Below are 26,037 nucleotides of genomic sequence, written 5' to 3'. Positions count from 1 at the left end.
ACTATGGTCGGCCATTCACAGCTTCCTCTCATATAAGTATGGTGGGATATTCACACCCACTTGCATCCGAAGACCTCCGCCCCCACTTTTGTTGATATTTAGTCGGTCATTCGCACCTTACCCGCTTTTGGCAAACTATGGCCTTCTTGCAGCCAAACACCTCTGATCTCGCTTTTGATGATGTAAGGTTGGGTATTCAGACCTTGCTTCACCTGCTTTTCACCAAATATAGTCGGACATTCACACCTTCTTGCAGCGGAACACTTCCGCTCCACCTTTTAGTTTTCTATGGGGTATTCACACCTTTTTTTCACCGTATTTTATAGATTATGGTTGGAAATTCTCACCCACTCTTATCCGAACACCTCTCCTCCCGCTTTTGTTAATATATAGTCGGGCATTCGAACCTTTTCTTACCCGCTTTTTACAAATTATGGTCGAACATTCACACCTACTTGCAGCCGAATACTTCCGCTCCACCTTTTAGTGATGTATGGTTGGCATTTGCATCTTTTCTTACCCTCTTTTTATACTGATTGCTGAAGATTAAGTTGTTCTTTCTCAAACTACAAAATTTTTTTAATTGTTGAAACTTGATTTGAAGTGGATAAGTAAGGAGGACAAACAGTTTTAAGTCAGGCTGATAGAAGGAATTAATTTTATAGCAAAATCTGTATTTCATCATATGTCGAGAGATGCTTATTGCTGAAGAAGTTCTTTCTCATTCTACAAAGTGCAACGTTGTTTATCGTTGAAACTTGATTAGACATGAATAAATATGAAGGACAAAGCAGTCTTAACTTGGTTTGAGTTAAGGAATTCGTTTTATATGGAGAATCTGAATTTGTGCATAACTCGTAAAATAGAGCTTATTTTCGGATTCCTGAAGAATGAGTCTGGTTCTTTCTCATAATACAAAGAAGTGAAGAAATAAGGACAAACCGTTTTACGTCAGTTTGATAGAAGGATTTCATTTTATAGCAAAATCTGTATTCCTTCATATCTCCTCGAGAGAAGCTTATTGCTAAAAATTAGGTCTGGTTCTTTTTCATACTACAAAATACAGTGTTGTTTATTGTTGAAATTAGATTAGAAGTAGATATATATGAAGGACAAAGCAGTTTGAACTTGGTTTGAGAGAAGGAATTAATTTTATTGCAAAATCCAAATTCATGCATAACTCGTCAAATAGATAATGATGTGTCGTTCGTGAGCGATTTGTTCGATATGAACTAATTTTTTATATGACTTGGGAGTAACGAGTTGTCTCAGTGAGTGATTCGTTCATTTTCATGCAGTACCCTTACTCACCACATGGCAGGCGACAGCTTCATAAGCTCAGTCAGCAGGACAGGAAACAGTATTGATTCGTTCACGACTCAACTCCTCGGGTGACGGGTCCTCGCAAAGGAAACAGTATTGATTCGTTCATGACTCAACTCCTCGGCTGACGGGTCCTCGCACAGGAAACAGTATTGATTCGTTTACGACTAAACTCCTTGGGTCTTCGTTCATTTCTCACGTTTCAAATTCTACGTTTCATTTGACAGGCTGAAGAGCAGTAGGCACAACAGTTTGTCCACAAACCGGATCATTAATCTCATAGACTATTCTAGCATCAACAACTTGGAAACCACAATCGACTCTCTAGATGCAGAAAAAGCATTTGATCGAGTGAACTGGAAATTTTTATTCGCAGCATTAAACAAATTCGGGTTTGGGTCACACTTCATCAACTGGATAAGGATATTATATAGCTCCCCAAATGCAAGTGTCAGGACAAATGATCAAACTTCTCCAAGCTTCAGTCTGCAGAGAGGTACAAGACAGGGTTGCCCACTTTCTCCCTCACTTTTTGCTATTTTCATCAAACCTTTAGCAGCTTCTATCAGACAAGATAGAAATATTAAAGGCATCCAATCCCAAAATATTAAGCATAAAATAAGTCTTTATGCTGATGATGTATTACTTTTCCTTCAGAACTCACAGACGTCTCTCACTCACACGATCACACTCATAAATAAATTCTCAGCACTTTCTGACTACTCTATCAACTGGTCTAAGACCACAGTTCTGCCCATTAACTGCAGGGTCCAGAATATACCTGCGATCACTTTATAGTCAGGAAATATTAGATATTTAGGCATAAACATTTCCTCCAGGCTCTCAGAGTTAACAAAGCTAAATTATGTGCAATTATTAAAGACTTATTAAAGAAAGTAGAGGACGATCTCTCTCGTTGGAAGTCCTTACCTATATCACTTATGGGGAGAGTTACAACCATTAAAATGATGATACTACCAAAAGTTAACTATTTGTTCTCAATGATCCCCATAAAACCATCTGCTACTTGGTTTAAGTCACTAGATTCATGCATCTCCAAATTTCTGTGGAAAAACAAACCACCACGTATTAGTTTAAAAACCCTACAGAAGACCAAGGACTGTGGTGGATTAGATTTACCTCATTTTCAGCACTATTCCTTACCCAATAGGTTACAGTATATATCAAAATGGTTTAAACCTAGCCCAATAGATGAACCATGGATAAATATAGAACAAGCATTGTGTGATAATCTGGAAATCTCTGACCTGCCACTTATTAGTCAAAACGTAAAAAATCACAAATGTTTCAAAAGCATTAACATCATCACCTCTCTGACAGCCTGGTTGGAATTTCTTAAAATAACAAAGTCCTCACTTGTCCCGTGTAAGCTTACACCCATCTGGAACAATCCTCACATAATGCGAAACAAAAAAATGCTAAACTTTCCTCTGTGGAAGATCAAAGGAATCAAACATCTGGAACATATAATCGAAAATGGAAATTTTATTTCATTTGATGAGCTCATATCACAACATGAGATAAGCAGCAATAAATTCCTAGAATATCAACAACTTAAGTCTATAATAACAAAGAAATATATCCTCCACCAACCAGACTTACAACTCCCGACTAGGGTAGCAGAATTTCTAAGCATCTGCACCCCAAAACTACTATCAAAAATATATAAATTATTGTCTAAGATAGATGACACAATGTCTCTTCCATCCTCAAAATGGGAGGCAGATTTATCCATCAGTTCTAGTCATAGCTTCTGGCCACAAATATGTTTGAACACCTTCAGAATGACTCGAAATCCTAATTTACAGCTCATACAATACAAAATCCTTCATAGAACACACTATACAGGACAAAGGATGTTCAGGATGGGTCTAACACACTCAAACATCTGCTCACATTGCACAGATAACACACCTGATGATTATGCACACGCTTTGTGGTTTTGTGCGCCTGTCCAGAAGTTCTGGCTTGAAGTCTGTGAGGACCTATCAACATGGCTAAAGTGTAGCATCCCTGCATGCCCCACACTGTGCATACTGGGTGACTTAGACAACATCAACATGGAAATTAACTCAGCACACATGGTTCTCACAGTGTTATGTATCGCAAAGAAAACTATTCTCATGAACTGGAAAGCGAAAAACAATATGTGTATTAACCAATTTAGAAATTTTCTTTTAGATTATATTAGCATGGAAACAATGTCTGCCTCCTCAAAACATCAATTGGCTGAATTTCATTCTCTCTGGTCCCCTCTGATTAGCTTTATCACATAGTGGTGGTGGTTGGTTGCTGTCCCGTCGCTCTGGGCGGTTGGGTGTGTGCTGGGGGGGGGCTGTGTGGCTTCGGGCATCTGGTGGTCTCTCGGGTCGTGGGGACCGGGTTGGTCATTGCTGGGGGGGACTGTGTGTCGGGCTTGGAGGGCAGTTTTGGGGGCTTGCGGGTGGGGCTGTCTTGCCGTGTGGGGCGGGGTCCCTTAGGGGCCTTGAGGTGGTGGCTGCTGGCTCTATGCCGGGTGGCCGGGCCGCTCTGGCGTGCGTGGTGGTGGGCCTGGGCCCTGGGGGCTGGGCGCTCCAAGGTGTCCGCAGATGGTTGTTTTTTTTTCAGGGTGTTGGGGCGGTGCTTTTCGCTTGGGTGATGGTGGGTCTCAAGCCTGGGCTGCTGCGACTGGTGTGACCGGGTGGTTTGTTTTTTGTTGTTGTTTGTTTGTTTTTTGTAGAGGTCCTCCAGGGTGGGGTTGGGTTGAGTGGGGTGGGGCGGGATGGGTACCTTCTGGGGGTAGAGTAGCTCCTGGAATATGGTCGCTGCAGGCCTCGAGCCTGGTGGACATCAGGCCCTCCTGCCCTGTGTTGGCTCCCAGGTAGCGGGGATGCCTATTGCAGCCAGTCCCTGGCTGCCCTCTCTGGGGGAGAGTAGCTCCCCCGGTGTATATCCCCATACCCCTCTCCCTTCTGGCTCCTGTACACAGCACACACTCACACATGAAGGGTTTTGGGGCGTGTGTGTTCGGTGGTGTGTAGTGGATGGGGCCACGTAGGTGGTGCCCTTTTGTTGCACTTTGCAGTTCCCCGCCCCTGTGTTAGACATTACTACTTTTCAAACACACTCACACACACACATTAGGTCTTGGGGGGTGGTTACACTGAGTGGCATCTGGTGGGCGGGGCTCTTTGGGTATGTAGGCTGCCCAGAGGGCTGCGCTCCCAGTTCTATAAGTTTGGCTGCCCCTCAATTTTAATTGCTCACTATTAGAAAATATTGAAGAGCCAGAAGGGTGGGGGGAAGGGTCTTCTTCGCACACCCCTGCTTCCTTTTTGCTGCTCGGGGCGGGACGGGCCAGGAGGATTAATTAATTGTTCTGCTGGTTAGGGGTCTGTGGTGGCTGGGGGGCTGCTGGCCCCCTGGTGTGCCCGCTGCACTACACCCCAGTGGAGTCGAGGGAGGGAGGACGTGTGGATGTGTGGTAATGATTGGGCCTGGATCTGGGACTTGCTGTCGCCTGGCCTGCCTGTGCTTCTCCCAATGGGGGGGCGGCGTTGCCTCTCCCCACTGCTCTCGACTTCACCCACCTGTGGGCACGTCTTGACTCCCAGGGCACTTGGCCAGGGGCGCTTGGGCAGGCGCTGACCCGATGTGTGGCTGTCTGGGGCGCTTGGCCCTCCCGGGTATTGGGTGGGGCCTCTAACGGGGGGTATTGGGGCGCTCGGGCTCCTGGGGCCCGGGTCCGGTGCACGGCCCATGTCTGGGCAGCTGGGGCCTGGTGGGGTCGGTGGGCTGTTGCCCCTTGCTCCCGGGGGGCCTCTGCCCTATGCTTATGGGGACTCTGTCCGGGGGCTTCCTCTGCTGTCTACTGGGTGTATGCGTGGTTGTCCCTGCGGTGGGCATCCTGGGTTCTGTGCTCTGTGGGGGCTGCTGGTGGCCTGGGTCTTGTGGCCCTCTCTGCCTGCTTCTGATTGCTTGGGGGGGCTGTGGATTGTGGCCGTGTACACTTATACACTCATAACTAAGCACGGTTATCATGTAGGTCCTGTGCCATGGGTGTCGCATGTTCTCACACACACACACACACACACAAACAACACACATTCATTAGTCCAGTAGCAGTTGATGTATTACCATGTCGCCTCAGGTCATCTATATCCACAGTTGTGTTGTATGCGATTGCCACTACTTGTGCTTGTTTTTGTTTGTTTGTGTGTTTGTTTGTTCTCTGCTTGTCTGCTTTCAGGTGTTCCTGGTGGCGCTAAGGCTGGATTCGCAACAGAGACCATGGGTTATTGTCTGTTTTGTTTTTTTACAGGTGTAGCAGCTGGTTGTCTGGTTTTTGTTTCTATTTTTGTTCTGTTTCCTCTTCTTTCCTCTTCTTCTTTCCTTGTCCCCCGTTCCGATTCAGTTCTATCACATGTTATATATTGTAAACAGAAATAAATAAATGGGCATCAAGGGGAGCTTTACATTTGTAAAACTTCCCTTGGCAAAGGAAATCTGTTTGGCATAAAAGGTATTCACAATTCTGCTGCCATAATGCTGAACAGAACAAGGGAAAAAAAGTGAAGGAATTCATTTTACAGAAAAATCCTGAATCGTGCATAACTCCTCATAAGGAGTGTATTGCTCAAAACATAAGTGTGGTTCTTTCTCATACAAGGTTATAAAACGAAGTTTATACTTGAAACCAGCTTAAACATTGACAAATATGAAGGACAAAGCAGTTTTAACCTGGTTTAAGTGAAGGAATTAATTTTACAGCAAAATCCTTAATCGTGCATAACTCCTCATAAGGAGTGTATTGCTCAAACATAAGTGTGGTTCTTTCTCATACAAGGTTATAAAAAGAAGTTTATGTTTGAAACCAGCTTAAACATTGACAAATATGAAGGACAAAGCAGTTTTAACTTGGTTTGAGTGAAGCAATTCATTTTATGGCAATATCTGAAATCTTGACTATCTCCTTAAAATAAATGGAATTTCGGATTCCAGAAGAACAAGTGTGGTTATTTCTCATAGAAGGTAATATAAAGAAGTTTATACTTGAAACCAGCGTAGACGTGGATAAATAAGAAGGACAAAGCAGTTTTAACTTGGTTTAAGTGAAGGAATTGATTTTACAGCAAAATCCTAAATCGTGCATAACTCCTCATAAGGAGTGTATTGCTCAAACATAAGTGTGGTTCTTTCTCATACAAGGTTATAAAAATAAGTTTATGTTTGAAACGAGCTTAAGCATGGACAAATATGAAGGACAAAGCAGTTTTAACTTGGTCTGAGTGAAGCAAATCATTTTATGGCAATATCTCCTTAAAAGAAAACAAATTTTGGATTCCAGAAGAACAAGTGTGGTTCTTTCTCATAGAAGGTAATATAAAGAAGTTTATACTTGAAACCAGCTTAGAAGAGTCCCTCCATCTTTCCTCTTCTATGATTCAAGCAAAAGTGTTTTGACTCTGGTACTAGTCTTTCCCATAATATTAACTGGTGAGAAGCACCTTTTATGTTCCTTCCCATAACAAGGAATGGGGAGAGAAGCACCTTTTCCCATAACATTGAATGTTCCTTCCCATAATAATGAATGGTGAGAAAAGGGCCTTTTCTCATAACATTGTGTGATCAGCAAGCATAAACAACATAAATAGCTGGAGCACCATTTTGTCGGGAGACAACTCTGAGCGATCTTCCCGACAGGTTGTGTGGATTTGTGCGGACTTGTCTCTATCTTGCAAGAAATAAATGTTTTGTGTTTATCGTATCCAGCGACTCTGAGCCTAATTTTAAGATAATTTTTCTAACATAATGGTCCTTCGAGCCGGATTCTAAGTCCTTTCCACCTTCCAGAAACCGTGCACGGGGGAGTCCAGGATTCCTAACTGAAGTCCTCTCAGCACAGTTTCTGATAGAGGCCGGCTGCCACTGGCTGGAGGAAAGGTGACAGGATCTATTTTTGAATCAGTGGACAGACTCGCTGGATTCTTCGTTGTTTAACTTACCAGTGGATTTATGGTAAGGAACCCTTTGTATTACTATTGCTGGTTGGAAATAGTGTGATTATTAGGGAAATTTTTGATTAATTAACTAGCAATTGATGGAAAACTAGAGGCCTTTAAATAGATTGAGTCGTTGCTATTTTCCTAAGAATATACTATTTCGAATGCAACCTAGTAAAGAAGCCTTTTAACTGGTAACTGTGTAAAAGTTATGTTGGATCACTCACAAATGAAGCAGTCAGAAAAAGTAAGCCTTTTAACTGGTAACCGTGTGTAGGTTGTGTTGGATTAACCCATAAAAGAAGCAGTCAGAAAAGGTCATCCTTTTAACTGGTAACTGTGTATAGGATTAACCCATAAAAACCTAATTAGCGGTCAGAAAAGGTCATCTTTTTAACTGGTAACTGTGTGTAAATTGTGCTGGATTAACCCATAAAAGAAGCAGTCAGAAAAGGTCAGCTTTTTAACTGGTAACTGTGTATAGGATTAACCCATGAAAACATAATAGCAGTCAGAAAAGGTGAAGCAAAGGAAAAAAGCCTTTTAACTGGTAACTGTATGTTGTATTGGATAACCCACAAATGAAACGGTCAGAAAAGGTTAGCCTTTTAACTGGTAAACATGTGTAGTGGTGGGATTAACCAAGGACAACAAAAATGCAGTCAGAAAAGGTTAGTCCATAGTCTGTGTGAGAAGACTACAGCAATAAATAACTCCGCGCCGCGTGTTAGAAACAGAATCTTTCTTAAGAGAGTTTGCGATGAAAGATCGCAAGTTTTAAATCCATGTTAGTTTTTGTTAGTGTTATACGTCTGATCATTTGTTTGTTAAATGGCCTGATTGTTGAATCGTTTGTTTGTGAAATTAATTTTTTTGTTTGTTAAAGGGGCTGGTTGTTGAATTGTTTGTTTGTTAAATTGTTTTTTTTCCTTCTTTGCTGCAGTGTTGTTTTATTTGCTATGTATGTATAAGAGTGAAACAGCTGCTGGTGTGTGATGTTGCTGCTGGTGACGACAGAAAAATGTGTTACTGACTAATTGAGTTGAAGTGAACATTGGAATCTGGTTGTTGCTCGTGACATAGCGACAGAAGTAGTGTTTCATTCAATAGTACTCACAATAACTCCACCAAAAATTGATTAGCTGCAAGAGGACAGTATGGGAAATATCTGTTTTAAAGCTAACCGGGAGTTTCAGAAAAAACCCGATAATATTGAATACTTAGAGAGATGAGAAAATAAATTTGGGTTTGAGGGAGAATTGAACATGGTAAAATTGCCCAATCCTAGAGAAGGGGAATACAAAAGTAATGTACAAAGTAAATCTAGTTTAAAAAAGCACAACAAAAAAAAGAACAACAAGGATTAGAGCTAGACATTTGTACAAGTTTGTGTATTAAGATTTAGCAGCTCTCTTAAAGAGTTAAAGTTCAGAAGATCTCAGACAAACAAACAGATCATTTCAAATCTTTACTCATTTCACAGGAAAAACTGTCTGAGCAAAAGATGTTTTACAAGCTGAGATTTTTATCATTTCCATATCAAACCTGCCATTCTTAGGCAAAGTCCTAGGAAAAGTTGTATACCAACAGCTTTCTGACTTTTTCCTGTCTAACAATGCTTTTGATACTTTCCTCTCATAGTCTTGATTTTATGTGTTTAACTGAGAGATGAAACAACAAGACAAGACGAGAGTGGGGAGGGTAAAACATTTATTTTTGTCCTTAATTCGAGCATGTGTCATTTAAAAATGGAGATAAAATTATCTTAAATACTTTGTCTTACCGCAGAATGATTTTATTGATGATTTTACTGAATTTCTTTAAATTGTGTGCACTGCTGTTGACTGTTTAGTCATAACAGGGGACTTGAAGGTGCACATGGATGTAGCCCATAATAAGCAAGCTAAAGAACTCACTGCTTTCCTTGAAATGTTTGGTCTAACTCAGCGTGTGACTTTGCATAGATGAAGAGAGAGTTATTTTTCTGAAATCATAAAAAAAAAAAAACTGCAGTAACAACTCTCATGTCTTGCTTGCTACAGTAAACAGATTAACAAACCCTCCAGGTTGCATTTAGAACTCATTTCTACATATAAGGGTAATGAAGTTGGAATATTCTTTAATGACAAAGTTCAAGGTATTAAAAATGAAATACTTTCCACCTGAAGCAGGTCTGAGACCAGACAATCAGACCTTTCAGGTGCAGATGATTTTCAAGCCAAACTTAAACATTTTCTAAATTTGAGATTAGCTCTTCTGAAAAAAAATCATAAGTGTATCAGAAACATAAGCCGGAAATAGAGAATTTAACATATTAATGTTAAGTAATGCTATGGTTAAGTAATGCTTCATTACTTCTGATTGACTAACTTCCCTAAAACTTATGAATTTATGAGCTTAGGAACTGACATCATATTCATCAGAGATTAAAGCATTTATCTCACAGAATGGGAACCAAAAGAGTATTAGTATATATATACATATATATATATATAATATATTTATATATATTTTATATATAAAATATATATTTTTTAAAAACCAACACAGCAATGAAATATGCTATGTGAGTCAGATATCAAACAATAGTTTTCTTAAGGAGAAATTTAAAGACAGCTGCAATAAATCAGCGTAATATATGGAGTAATATATTAATACTATAAGCAGTTTCTAAGCCTGCAGATAAATATTAATTAAATTAAACAGAAAGGTTTTGCATGTGTGTTCAACAGGTGCCAAACTAGATGGGTCAAATGCAGAGAGTAATTTTGTCTGACTTGTAACATGACAATAAACAGTCATCTTAATGTGTTTGCACAGCAATGGAATAAAGAGGGAAAGCAGAGGAGCACTCTAACAACAAAAAGAAAAGGAAGAAAGGACTAAACTTTTTGTTGGAAGGGAGAGAAGCAACTATTTAGGTGATGAGGGAAAGCAAAAACACAGATCACAACAGGAGCAGTGACAGAGAAGGAGAGACAGAGCAGGAGGAGATACATGTCGGCTGTGTGGAAGGAGGGGGCATTGGGCGACTGCAGGAGCAAGAGTAAGATAGAGGAAGATTTTGGGAGTCAGTTATGACTAGATAAGAAAAAAACAGGAGCTGTAACCAGGATAGAAGCAGAAAAGCCAGAAAAAGTGTTAAACTTAGAGGGAATTGAACTTATCTTATAGTATGACATCACACCTGAGATTAGATTGAATGTTTCCGGGACGGAGGTAACTTTTCTATGCGACACAGGTGCAAAACGAACTGTAATCCATCCTGATGACATTTCGGGAGTTGAGGAATCCAAAGAAATTATTTGTGTCAAATCAGCAAATGGTAAGAGCCATCCTGAGCGTTTATCAAAACTCTTGACAGTAACAGATACACGGAGTGGAGTAAGTGCTGATTGTCAAGTTGTCTTGTCCACTCTGTGTCCCTGTAACTTACTGGGAAGGGATTTACTCCATTTATTGAAGCTAAGAATAGTTCCAGAAGAAAAAGGGTTAACTGTAGTTCGAATGAAGTCCGCTCAAACAATGATTCAGCATGAGACCACCTGCATACTGGTATAGTTTGGATCTTGTGTCTACAGGCCCCAGCGCTATCACGCTTCCTCTCCTTAAGAAGGCAAAAGAACACGTCTCAGGAAAGCTCACCCTCAGGTCACCACATGAAGTACACTGTACTGTGTATTACAAATATACTCAAGGGGAGGACATATTTAATTTTTTAAACAAATGAGAAAGTTAAAACGTGCTGAAGTTAAAACACTTATACTGGAATAAAGAGGGTTGTTGTGCAGTCAGCTGCTTACTCTCCCACAGCATGAGAAAGTTTTTAAGATCATGGAATGCACCCCATATGTCACTCTCCAAACCCACAGATGACCACTGGAGGCGTTTAGGTGTGTTTGTGACTGCATGTGAAGAAGCCTCAGATTGGGAGGAGGTGGATCCAGGAATAGAGTATTCTGAGAAACTGGATGCATATACTAGTCCATTAAATTGGACCATGGATGCAAAACCAAATGTACACTTACAAGGACAGATCTGGAAGAATAAAGGTGCCATTTACTATGAAATGTAGAACTTATACTGCCAAAGAGTTTGTTTAAATATGCTTCAGTATCGAGCCATGGAGCACGGCATGTCTCTACAGGAGGGCTGGTAGCAATAATGAACAAGGTTTTTGCAGTGTATGGTTTTATTTATAATAAAATCATAATATCATAATATGATAATAAAGAATTTTTGTCTAACATGTCAAATATGTGCAAATATGATCCATACATATGGCCTAGGACCGGGACGAGGACAGTTCCCGAGGCCGGAGGACCCTTTTCAACACGTTTGTATGGATTTCATTGAATTAAATAAAGGGGTCTCCCTGGTGATTAGTGATGTTTTACCAAATGAAGTGAAGTATTTCCAAATGCACAGGCAGATGTACCCTCAACACTGGTGAATTAAATATTACCTAGATTTGGAATTCCTGAAAAAATCTACAGTGATAACAGGGACGCACTTTGTAAACAATATTATCTTCCTGATGGCGAAGAACTTAAAAGCAAAAAAGGATCTCAGAAACCACTCTGCATATCATCCACAATCAGCAGATTTGCTGGAAAGACACAATTGAATAATTAGGTCAAGACTGAAGAGACTGGGAAGAATTGGGTTTACTGTTTACCACTAGTAGTCCTAAACATGCATATTACTCTAACTAGCACAGGATTAACTCCATTTGAGATAATGTATAATGTATGACCATTTTTACAACCACAGTTAAAACTATTCACCGGACATGATGAAGAAAGAGAAGAAACCTTAGCAGGATACATGGTTAAAATGTTAACAAGTAGAGAGATCTCTTCTGTCTAGTGTCTGTTCCAGGTGACCCTTTGGAGGAATCTCTAAAACCTGGAGACTGGATCCTCATCAAAGTGATAAAGAAAGATAACTGCTCCAGCCCAAGGTGGGAAGGTCCATATCAGGTACTGCTTACAGAAACCACAGCAGCTAAACTAATATATCCTGGATGCACTTATCACACTGTAAACTAGTAAGGCCACGACCTGCAGAAGTAGGGAAAGATTAGTTACCCACCACCGTTCTCTGAGGCATAAGTCTGACTACAAAGGGGAATTCTCTCAACAGGAGGGGGTTCGTCTCAACCTCAGTGAAGAAAACAACGGCTAAAACGAGAACATAGGGTGTGGCTAAAATAAGACAGGGATAGACAGACAGCAGCCGTGGCATCCATTTAAATTACCAGGATTTGTAGGTTAAAAGGAACCAGTTGTGTATTGTTAATCATTATTCTTATTATCGTATTCCTAATTCTATGGGATTAAGCACAGATTAATAAAAAACTAAAAGATAATGCACTACAATGAATCACACGGACACAGACTGACCACAGAGATAGGAGGTCCCTCAGGTCCAACAGACAACTTGTCAACCTATTTTTTTGTTGCAGGAATAGATGGGGTGGCTGACATTGACTTATGCTCAATTATTTTATGTAAAGACAACCAAAAAGCCCATGTGTATTCTGAAAAGTACATATGTGAAATGTATGTTAATACAAGATTTCTGAAGAATCGCCTGTGTATCAGTTGGAATTTTGTTAGAATGTATACAGATTGACAAAATATCCAATCTAATTGTATTGAATGTGCTAAAGCCAGAATATAAATTTAGAAATTAAGCATTACAATTGCATTACAATTGCATAATGAATCTTTTGTACCTAACACAGAGCAATGTAAAACTCTCTCTTTGTTGTTCCCAGCAGTTAAGAAAAGAGACAACTGCCCTCAGCGTTGGCTTATACGGGTAATTTATATATGTTTCATCCACAGGAGTACAGGTAAGAATGTGGGTACACTCATGTCACATAATTGTCAAGAATCCATCTATTGTCACTCAGGACGCAGGTAACTACTCAGCATCTTGGTTTCGGAACCAAACTTCCATGAGAGCAGACCTCTGGTGGCTGTGTGGGGATATGAAACTGAGGTCCGTCCTTCTGCCTAACTGGCAGCTGCACAATAGCCCAACTACTGATGCCTTTCCGTCTGTTCCCTGAGGGGGACTTTAAGGCCTTGGGTGAGAAGCTGCAATGTCTCAAGCATTTAACTGTGTCTGGAGGTTCATTTGACAACAGAGTGTACCTGGATAGCATTGGAATTCTGAGTCCCAGATGAATTTAAAGCTAGAAATCAAGTAACTACAGACTTTGAATCTTTTCTTTTCTGGTGGGCAACAATAAAAAAAATGTTTATTGGATAAATTACATCTACAAGGCATTGCTGAACAATTAAAATGTTTGGAACTTTATCCTGTTCCTTTATTCCTAACAATACTTCCGCAGATGGCAGAATCACAAAGAGGGACTCGCATCACTCTCTGCAGAGCTGATAGAAAATCAACGATCCCTACACTGACATGATGGAGAAGTGGTTTGGTCTCTGTCTGTTGTAGCCATAGTAGCCACCTGAGCTTGATGTTGTATCAAATGCTTGAGAGGACTGTCCCAAAGACTGATTGAAACCATCCGTACCCGCATAATGTATCAACAGGTAGAGGGAGATGATGACAACGAATGACACATGGATGATGGAGACGATGATACAGATAACATTTAAAGTACTTTGAATGACCCCGAGTGAATTCTCAATGATTTCTTTAATGATTATTTTTGCGTTCATATGAAAGACCAATGAGCATGGGAATTGGACCTATTAAAAGACAATTCCTGAATGTAGAGCATTGTAAAGATGATATGTTGCTTCTTCCTGCTAACATTTGTCCACAGTTTGATGAACTGCATCAGCAGCAGAACCACTACAGGACTCAAAGTCAGGTAACTGACCAGGTTTCTGGAATTCTGGAATCCCCATCATGCCAAGATGATGGCGGAACAATCACAAACTTTTATCCACATGTGTAAAAAAGGATGGACGGCGAAGCTAAGCTCTCCACCCCAACTGAATGAAAAGCTGATTTGAAGAGTTCATTCCACCAAGACTGAAAAGGAAATGTCACCCATGAAATCAACAATGCTTTTAGGGACTTCTATAAAACCTTATATTCATCACAAAATGATCCATCAGACAGTAACATAGATCAGTTTCATAGATCATAGACTATTCTACCGTCAACAACCTGGAAACCACAATAGTCTCTCTAGATGCAGAAAAAGTATTTGATCGAGTGAACTGGACATTTTTATTTGCAGCATTAAACAAATTCGGGTTTGGGTCACACTTCATCAACTGGATAAGGATATTATATAGCTCCCCAAATGCAAGTGTCAGGACTAATGATCAAACTTCTCCAAGCTTCAGTCTGCAGAGAGGTACAAGACAGGGTTGCCCACTTTCTCCATCACTTTTTGCTATTTTCATCGAACCTTTAGCAGCTGCTATCAGACAAGATAGAAATATTAAAGGCATCCAACCCCAAAATATTGAGCATAAAATAAGTCTTTATGCTGATGATGTATTACTTTTCCTCCAGAACTCACAGACGTCTCTCACTCACACGATCACACTCATAAATAAATTCTCAGCACTTTCTGACTACTCTATCAATTGGTCTAAGACCACAGTTCTGCCCATTAACTGTACGGTCCAGAATATACCTGCGATCACTTTACAGTCAGGAAATATTAGATATTTAGGCATAAACATTTCCTCCAGGCTCTCAGAGCTAACAAAGCTAAATTATGTGCAATTATTAAAGACAGTAGAGGACGATCTCTCTCGTTGGAAGTCCTTACCTATATCACTTATGGGGAGAGTTACAACCATTAAAATGATGATACTACCAAAAGTTAACTATTTGTTCTCAATGATCCCCATAAAACCATCTGCTACTTGGTTTAAGTCACTAGATTCATGCATCTCCAAATTTCTGTGGAAAAACAAACCACCACGTATTAGTTTAAAAATGCTACAGAAAACCAAGGAAAGTGGTGGATTAGATTTACCTCATTTTCAGCACTATTCCTTAGCCAATAGGTTACAGAATATATCATAATGGTTTACACCTAGCCCAATAGATGAACCATGGATAAATATAAAACAAGCATTGTGTGATAATCTGGAAATCTCTTACCTACCTCTTATTAGTCAAAACGTAAAAAACCACAAATGTTTTAAAAGCATTAACATCAGCACCTCTCTGACAGCTTGGTGGGAATTTCTTAAAATAACAAAGTCTTCACTTGTCCCGTGTAAGCTTACACCCATCTGGAACAATCCTGACATCCTGCAAAACAAAAAAATGCCAAACTTTATTCCGTGGAAGATCAAAGGAATCAAACATCTGGAACATATAATCCAAAATGGAAATTTTATTTCATTTGATGAGCTCATATCACAACATGAGATAGGCAGCAATAAATTCCTAGAATATCAACAACTTAAGTCTATAATAACAAAGAAATATATCCTCCACCAACCAGACTTACAACTCCCGATTAGGGTAGCAGAATTTCTAAGCAGCTGCACCCCAAAACTACTATCAAAAATATATAAATTATTGTCTAAGATAGATGACACAATGTCTCTACAATCCTCAAAATGGGAGGCAGAATTATCTATTAGTTCTAGTCATAGCTTCTGGCCACAAACATGTTTGAACACCTTTAGAATGACTCGAAATCCTAATTTACAGCTCATACAATACAAAATTCTTCATAGAACACACTATAAAGGACAAAGGATGTTCAGGATGGGTCTAACACACTCAAACTTCTGCTCACATTGCACAAATAACACACCTGATGATTATGCACACGCTTTGTGGTTTTGTGCGCCTGTCCAGAAGTTCTGGTTTGAAGTCTGTACGGATCTATCAACATGGCTAAAGTGTAGCATTCCTGCATGCCCCACACTGTGCATACTGGGTGACTTAGACAACATCAACATGGAAATGAACTCAGCACACATGGTCCTCACAGTGTTGTTAGCCCGATTTTTTCATTAGAAGCCCAAGAATAAGCTGGAGAAATTGTTTATTAAAAAAGTATTTATTAGTGGTCACAAGTAGAGTATATTGCAGCGCTGGACTCGGAGTGCCAGAGCTCCCGCAGGAAATCCGTCAGGCCGAGCCCCGTTATCCGGAAGCATGTCATATTTCTTGTCAGAGTATAATTGGCCAATTTTGAGTGGCATGATCAGGCCAGCTGCTGTCCTTGTTGTGTTCTTTGGATGTGATAAACAATGTGTGTGTATGTGTGAGTGCTGTTTTAGGTGTCTAATGTACCAGACCTGTCTGCCCTAATAGAGATGTTTTGTCTGACCCAGTTGTTTATGTCATTCTAAGGTCTTGGACCATTTAAGGTCATCTGTTGTGCAGTATGAGCAGAGTGGAAAAGTAACAGCTAGGAACATAGATTATTTAGTAAAATACAGAAAATGAATTTATAATTTCTAAGAACAAAGCCAATTATAACAACTCCCCCTTTTGACATGATTTAATCATGTCATCTAAATGAGGTAGGAATGTTATATTCTGTATTGTGTGAAACCTGTTAGCGGCAGCCAATTTAGCAGGTCCCCAAACATCAAGTGGCCAACTACCTTGAGGTGCAGCACAACCAGACAGGAGATTCTTGTTATCCCCCTTTTGATATAACTTCATTATGTGAGCTGTTATGTGTAAGCTGTTCTTCTTTGCAATTATCAGCAGCAAGCAAGTTTTCATTGCATATGCATGTGTAAAATAATTGTAATGCATTAGCTAAACCTTTCTGTATCAGGAATGTTTATCATGATGCTGGGAACAGAACCTCTTTCCCAGAATAGTTCAACCTTCATTACTCAACTGATCATAACTCTGCAATGAGCACATTTCTTAAAAGCTATAAGTATCACGCCTGTACGTGTATGCAAGGAATAAATTAGTAAATGTTTCAATATGTCTTAAAATTAGTGTGTGTATGTGGCCCCAAACCCAATCTCTGTGTAGAATCTTAGTTCATTTTGGCCCAAAACTATATGTGGTTTAAGCAGTGGCAAGACCCTGCTCACCCATAAGTACCATTACAACACATAACAATAATTAACTAAGCTACAACAATTCATAAAATATTGAAACTCAAAAAGTGCTTAAGGCAATTAACATTACCATCAGGATCGTCCACTGTTCGCAGCGAATAGGAGCGAAAAACCCGATGGCTGATATCCGGGAAAATTCTCCTATGGCCCCATTCCCCCTTAGCGACCGACCACTTAATTACCTTTCAGTGCCTAAGGTCCCGCTCCGAACAGCCAATTCACACCAATGGCAGTGGACATATGTATGAATTCCTATGATTAGTAATTGGTCTACTTAAAATCATTAAACTAAAGAGGAACATCACAAAACACAAAACAATGCAGTACAGACATTTAAACATGACTTGAATATGAAGATATGACCCTGTTGAGAACAGATGAGTAATGATAGATGTAGTGTAAAAACTAACAATTTCTTTTGAGTGAAAATTTTATGATAACATTGTGCAGAGTGGTGTAGTGCAGCTCAGTCTCTTGTGGTCCAATCCTGTCACTGCTTGGTGTTTGGTTGTCCTTCTGGCTGAACCTCAGTTCAGCAGTCTGAGCTAACTAGGAAGGAGAGGTTACCAGCACTTCACTTCCACAAAGGGGTCTTTACCACCCGTTTTCCCTAACTAATCTTTTTCTTTGGGACAATTAAGGAGATAATTCAGATTATTTTGTTGACAGTGGTTGAAGGTTGTATGGTTGTTCAACCATTATCTTGGCATGATGATCGTGCCTCCCAGAATTTCAGACTGACGTCTTGTCAGTCACTTGGCTGTGAGTCCTTTAGAGGTTCTGCTGCAGATGCAGTTAATTTAAGCTGTGGATGAATGTTAGCAGGAGAGAGAACTGAGCAGCACAACATGTCATTTTCACAATGTTTTATATTCAGGAATTGCCTTTTAACAGGTTCAATCCCAGTATTCATTGGTCGACAAATTAAGTTTTCATATGAACCCCAAACAAAAACAAATAAATAAACCGAAAAAAATAAATAAATAAATGAAATGAAAAACAAAACAACTGGCCAGTTGAAGACAAAGACAAAACACAAGACAACATAGAACAAAAGACAAAAGGAAGACAAAGACTCACTGAATTTTGGGAAAATCTTGAGAAGTGTTAGTAAACTATGATTAATTGTTGTATCTCCACCCCCCCGATGAGACTTAGTCTCATCCGTATGTTAGTTCTGCTGAACTCTTCCACTGCAGTTTCTGCTCCTGTGTTGCTGCTGCAGGACAGAAATGTTTGTGGTTAGAGTTCATTTTGGGAGCAGCACAGCATCAAGAAAGCAGCCATTTCTTCTCAATGAGTAACTGATTAACCTTTTTGGGATAAATATTGTCTGTCCTCTTAATTCAGCTCAGAGTGCGTTTGATAAAATTTCAGCACGATCTGCTTAATTCTCACTTGTTACTTTATACTAAATTCTATTTAATTCTTACCAGTGGCTGTGTTTCGTGATGCTGAGCCATCCACAGACAGTTCAGGATCAGCATTAAGTTTTTTCTGCTCCATTTGAATTAGAAACACTTCATGGGGTACCAACAGTGTGACATCAGAGTTTCTTATAACATCACATGATACAATAACATATTTCCATACAAATTAGAATCAAAGACAAAGGTTTATTCTATTTTTCTATTTGTCTCAATTCCTCATTTATTTATTTTTTAGATGAGCCATGTGGCCTTGTGCTGCTAAATTTTTCCTTAGCAGTGCCACAGCATCGTGCTTGTGTTCAGATCTTTGGTTGGTTATTGATCACTGTTATCTTGCATGCATGCTTTGAACTAAGGGCCAGGATTCTTGATATTATTTTGTAATATTTTTTTAAATTTTTTTTTTCCTGGTAGCAGTTTTGGAATGTTAGCTAAATTGTTCAGGATCATTCTTGTTTTTTCTTGACATGAATTAGGCCTTCAATCGTGCAGTTCAAAGCTCTGTGCTTTACCTTACTTCGAGCAGCTCTGCCTCAGTTTATTATGTTTTACTTAATCTTTACTTCTTCCTTCCAGTATGTGTGGATGTATGTGGGTGTATGTGTACGTATAGATGTGCGCGTGTGTGTGTGTGTATGTGTGTCTATATGTGGCCTTGGGTTTCACTGCTTTGTTTTATTTTCTTCTATCATTTTCTTGTATGAAAAGTGTTATGAAAATAAAGTTTGATTGATTGATTGATTGATTGCACCAGATTAAACAACTTGGGTCATCTCCCATGTAAATTCTCGAATGAACCAGAACACATGATTAAAACTGTTCTCACAGAACATTTTATTCATCCCATTCATATCTTTTTCGTTCGACCAACATGTCATGACTGAGCACAGATCGGATTGTACCTTGTATCTTGTTTCTCAATAAATTGTAATTGAAGTGGGTTGTTGCCATTTTCCAGAGATCTTTTAGTCACCTGGTGTGGAGTGGTGGGAAGAGAGGGTAGGTCCAGATTACTGTTGTAGTTCTTTGTAACTTGAGCTTTTAATGTCTGACTTTCACACAGGAGAGGTGTGAAAATTAGTTATTGTAACCTTTATTGTTTCTGCTACTGTGGTTCTACAGTCTAGTCTCCACAGTGGTGTTTTCCTTTGGTTTCATCGTCAGTGGTCTGTTCAGTCTCTGATAGAGTTTTAGTCCCCGTGGTCTAGTCTTTGTCAGCAGGTGAGGTTCCTAAGTCAGTCCAGACCTCAGTTAATGTTCTTTCGGTAGAATCTTGAGCCTGAGTACAGTGATCCTTGTGGATCCAGTTACTCAGTCTATTCTCAGTCAACCATACCTTTACACAATGTGTTGTAGCTTCTGCGTCCTGTCCATATAGGAGAGGACCAGTTAAGTTTGTTCACTTTCCTGGTCCTGTTCCTTGCTGAGATATACTCATCACCGTGTTATTCAGTTGTTTCACATACACACAAGTTTCCATACTGTAGTACAACAAGGGGTGAGCCTGTTGGTGCAGTTGTAAATGGACAGGGTGTTTCCTCCCTGTCATGACCTCATGTGGGACAACATGACAACATTCATGGTGGCATTTGGAGTAAATCTTAGGCTAACACAATACGTAGAGCTTCAGCCCAGGTTAACTGTGTGTCTGCACAGACTTCTTTTCGGCCTTTTTGATGGTTCTATTTGCTCTTTTCACTAGTCCTTGTAAAGCTGGGTGAGAGACTGCACCGAGCTTATGTGTAATTCCAGACAATTTTTCCACTTCTCCTAGTTCTTCATTGGAGAAGTGAGTACCATTATCTGATCTTATCACTTCTGGTACCCCAAATCTTGGAATAATTTCTCTTGTAAGCCATTTAATGACTTCTTTTCCTTTTTCGGTTTTAGTAGGTGTGGCTTCTACCCATCTAGAAAATGGAGCTACACACACTAGAAGAAATAGTTTACCTTCAGTCCTGTTCGCTGCTCCCATGTCAGTAAACTCAATTACTATCTGTTTCCAAGGGGCATCAGGTACTGGGAAACTACCTAGTCCTGCTTTGAGATTGAACAGCTTGCAAATTTCACAAGATTGCACAAAATATTTTATTGTGTCTTTTAGGTGGGGGTGCCACCAGTGTTGTGAAATGAGCGCTGTTACTTTTGAGCTAGCACAGTGAGCTCTACTGTGTGCTTCTTGACATAGCCAATTTAGTAGTCCAGTTTGAGCTACTATTTTGCCTTCATGATTCCAGCAGCGTCCTGTGGAATCTTTTTTTTTTCGTTCCATGCTTGCTTTTCAGATGGTGCCGCTGCTTTGTGAAGTTCTTTAATGTTTTCTAAACATAATTCTCATTGTGATTTTTCCTCCAATGTTTTCTGAGACATCTGGTTAAATGCATTATACCCTGCTTTTGTTTTTGCTGCCTTATCTGCCGCATTGTTGCCTCTAGCTACTCTCCCATTTCCCTTTTGATGTCCTCTGCACTCGACTCTAGCAACTTGTTTTGGTTCAAGTATGGCATAATATAGTTTGAGTAATTGATTCAAGTGTTTAACCGGGGTGCCTGCTGAGGTCACAAAGCCTTTCCTTTTCCAGTGACACATGTCTGGTTTAGAGGCATGTCTTTAACTGTAAACACTGTTTTTATTTCACTAATTTATTCAATGTTTATTGTTAGATTAATTAATATTTATCTGCAGGGTTAGAATTTGCTAATAGTATTAATATAGTGTTCAGCTGACTTGACTTGACTTGTTATGACTCAGACTTACTGCAGCTGTCTTTAAATTTCTTTTAGAGGTTTCTTCTTCAAGAAACTCATTGGTGATATCTGACTCTCGTTGTGCCTTTTATTGCCGTGTTTTTGTTAATTTCCTAATAATCTAACTCACTTTAAACCTTTATATAAAGCACGTTGCTGCTCTGTTAAGATAACAGATCCATTGATTCATAGATCTGCTGCAGTTAAATAGTTAAATGGTTTAATGAGATCAATTATAAATACTGATGATAAATATTAACTCAGAATTGGTGAAAATAAGCAGAGGAGAAGTATTTAGATCAGCTAAATTTTAAGTCATGTTACTGTGATCTCTAACACAATAAAGGCTAACCTTTAATGCTTTAAGATGGTAAGAAACTGTCTGACACCTATCTGCCTGACCTTGCTGTTAAATCCCGATATTTTCTAATATGTCATATGTCCGGTCTCAGACCTGCTTCAGGTGGAAATCATAAAGTCTCAATTTGTAGAACATCTTTTGTTCAGGCAGTTTTTCAATTAAAGGATCAAAGATTTAAATGCTATGTCTCTTGTAAGCCATTTAATGACTTCTTTTCCTTTTTCGGTTTTAGTAGGTGTGGCTTCTATCCATCTAGAAAAGGGAGCTACACACACTAGAAGAAATAGTTTACCTTCAGTCCTGTTCGCTGCTCCCATGTCAGTAAACTCAATTACTATCTGTTTCCAAGGGGCATCAGGTACTGGGAAACTACCTAGTCCTGCTTTGAGATTGAACAGCTTGCAAATTTCACAAGATTGCACAAAATATTTTATTGTGTCTTTTAGGTGTGGGTGCCACCAGTGTTGTGAAATGAGCGCTGTTACTTTTGAGCTAGCACAGTGAGCTCTACTGTGTGCTTCTTGACATAGCCAATTTAGTAGTCCAGTTTGAGCTACTATTTTGCCTTCATGATTCCAGCAGCGTCCTGTGGAATCTTTTTTTTTTCGTTCCATGCTTGCTTTTCAGATGGTGCCGCTGCTTTGTGAAGTTCTTTAATGTTTTCTAAACATAATTCTCATTGTGATTTTTCCTCCAATGTTTTCTGAGACATCTGGTTAAATGCAGTATACCCTGCTTTTGTTTTTGCTGCCTTATCTGCCGCATTGTTGCCTCTAGCTACTCTCCCATTTCCCTTTTGATGTCCTCTGCACTCGACTCTAGCAACTTGTTTTGGTTCAAGTATGGCATAATATAGTTCGAGTAATTGATTCAAGTGTTTAACCGGGGTGCCTGCTGAGGTCACAAAGCCTTTCCTTTTCCAGTGACACATGTCTGGTTTAGAGGCATGTCTTTAACTGTAAACACTGTTTTTATTTCACTAATTTATTCAATGTTTATTGTTAGATTAATTAATATTTATCTGCAGGGTTAGAATTTGCTAATAGTATTAATATAGTGTTCAGCTGACTTGACTTGACTTGTTATGACTCAGACTTACTGCAGCTGTCTTTAAATTTCTTTTAGAGGTTTCTTCTTCAAGAAACTCATTGGTGATATCTGACTCTCGTTGTGCCTTTTATTGCCGTGTTTTTGTTAATTTCCTAATAATCTAACTCACTTTAAACCTTTATATAAAGCACGTTGCTGCTCTGTTAAGATAACAGATCCATTGATTCATAGATCTGCTGCAGTTAAATAGTTAAATGGTTTAATGAGATCAATTATAAATACTGATGATAAATATTAACTCAGAATTGGTGAAAATAAGCAGAGGAGAAGTATTTAGATCAGCTAAATTTTAAGTCATGTTACTGTGATCTCTAACACAATAAAGGCTAACCTTTAATGCTTTAAGATGGTAAGAAACTGTCTGACACCTATCTGCCTGACCTTGCTGTTAAATCCCGATATTTTCTAATATGTCATATGTCCGGTCTCAGACCTGCTTCAGGTGGAAATCATAAAGTCTCAATTTGTAGAACATCTTTTGTTCAGGCAGTTTTTCAATTAAAGTATCAAAGATTTAAATGCTATGTCTCTTGTAAGCCATTTAATGACTTCTTTTCCTTTTTCGGTTTTAGTAGGTGTGGCTTCTATCCATCTAGAAAAGGGAGCTACACACACTAGAAGAAATAGTTTACCTTCAGTCCTGTTCGCTGCTCCCATGTCAGTAAACTCAATTACTATCTGTTTCCAAGGGGCATCAGGTACTGGGAAACTACCTAGTCCTGCTTTGAGATTGAACAGCTTGCAAATTTCACAAGATTGCACAAAATATTTTATTGCGTCTTTTAGGTGGGGGTGCCACCAGTGTTGTGAAATGAGCGCTGTTACTTTTGAGCTAGCACAGTGAGCTCTACTGTGTGCTTCTTGACATAGCAAATTTAGTAGTCCAGTTTGAGCTACTATTTTGCCTTTATGATTCCAGCAGCGTCCTGTGGAATCTTTTTTTTTTCGTTCCATGCTTGCTTTTCAGATGGTGCCGCTGCTTTGTGAAGTTCTTTAATGTTTTCTAAAAATAATTCTCGTTGTGATTTTTCCTCCAATGTTTTCTGAGACATCTGGTTAAATGCAGTATACCCTGCTTTTGTTTTTGCTGCCTTATCTGCCGCATTGTTGCCTCTTGCTACTCTCCCATCTCCCTTTTGATGTCCTCTGCACTCGACTCTAGCAACTTGTTTTGGTTCAAGTATGGCATAATATAGTTCGAGTAATTGATTCAAGTGTTTAACCGGGGTGCCTGCTGAGGTCACAAAGCCTTTCCTTTTCCAGTGACACATGTCTGGTTTAGAGGCATGTCTTTAACTGTAAACACTGTTTTTATTTCACTAATTTATTCAATGTTTATTGTTAGATTAATTAATATTTATCTGCAGGGTTAGAATTTGCTAATAGTATTAATATAGTGTTCAGCTGTACAGCTCTCTGGTTGCTGTGGCTATTTTTAAATGTGCCATGAAAACAAACCTTGACTTGACTTGTTATGACTCAGACTTACTGCAGCTGTCTTTAAATTTCTTTTAGAGTTTTCTTCTTCAAGAAACTCATTGGTGATATCTGACTCTCGTTGTGCCTTTTATTGCCGTGTTTTTGTTAATTTCCTAATAATCTAACTCACTTTAAACCTTTATATAAAGCATGTTGCTGCTCTGTTAAGATAACAGATCCATTGATTCATAGATCTGCTGCAGTTAAATAGTTAAATGGTTTAATGAGATCAATTATAAATACTGATGATAAATATTAACTCAGAATTGGTGAAAATAAGCAGAGGAGAAGTATTTAGATCAGCTAAATTTTAAGTCATGTTACTGTGATCTCTAACACAATAAAGGCTAACCTTTAATGCTTTAAGATGGTAAGAAACTGTCTGATACCTATCTGCCTGACCTTGCTGTTAAATCCCGATATTTTCTAATATGTCATATGGTCTGACTGTCCGGTTTCAGACCTGCTTCAGGTGGAAATCATAAAGTCTCAATTTGTAGAACATCTTTTGTTCAGGCAGTTTTTCAATTAAAGGATCAAAGATTTAATTGCTATGTCTCTTGTAAGCCATTTAATGACTTCTTTTCCTTTTTCGGTTTTAGTAGGTGTGGCTTCTATCCATCTAGAAAAGGGAGCTACACACACTAGAAGAAATAGTTTACCTTCAGTCCTGTTCGCTGCTCCCATGTCAGTAAACTCAATTACTATCTGTTTCCAAGGGGCATCAGGTACTGGGAAACTACCTAGTCCTGCTTTGAGATTGAACAGCTTGCAAATTTCACAAGATTGCACAAAATATTTTATTGTGTCTTTTAGGTGGGGGTGCCACCAGTGTTGTGAAATGAGCGCTGTTACTTTTGAGCTAGCACAGTGAGCTCTACTGTGTGCTTCTTGACATAGCAAATTTAGTAGTCCAGTTTGAGCTACTATTTTGCCTTTATGATTCCAGCAGCGTCCTGTGGAATCTTTTTTTTTTCGTTCCATGCTTGCTTTTCAGATGGTGCCGCTGCTTTGTGAAGTTCTTTAATGTTTTCTAAAAATAATTCTCGTTGTGATTTTTCCTCCAATGTTTTCTGAGACATCTGGTTAAATGCAGTATACCCTGCTTTTGTTTTTGCTGCCTTATCTGCCGCATTGTTGCCTCTCGCTACTCTCCCATCTCCCTTTTGATGTCCTCTGCACTCGACTCTAGCAACTTGTTTTGGTTCAAGTATGGCATAATATAGTTCGAGTAATTGATTCAAGTGTTTAACCGGGGTGCCTGCTGAGGTCACAAAGCCTTTCCTTTTCCAGTGACACATGTCTGGTTTAGAGGCATGTCTTTAACTGTAAAAACTGTTTTTATTTCACTAATTTATTCAATGTTTATTGTTAGATTAATTAATATTTATCTGCAGGGTTAGAATTTGCTAATAGTATTAATATAGTGTTCAGCTGACTTGACTTGACTTGTTATGACTCAGACTTACTCCTAATAATCTAACTCACTTTAAACCTTTATATAAAGCACGTTGCTGCTCTGTTAAG

Source organism: Leuresthes tenuis, unplaced genomic scaffold, assembly GCF_036924035.1.
Source record: "Leuresthes tenuis unplaced genomic scaffold, fLeuTen1.0.hap1 SCAF_12, whole genome shotgun sequence".
NCBI lineage: Eukaryota > Metazoa > Chordata > Actinopteri > Atheriniformes > Atherinopsidae > Leuresthes > Leuresthes tenuis.
This window is presented reverse-complemented; position numbering follows the sequence as displayed.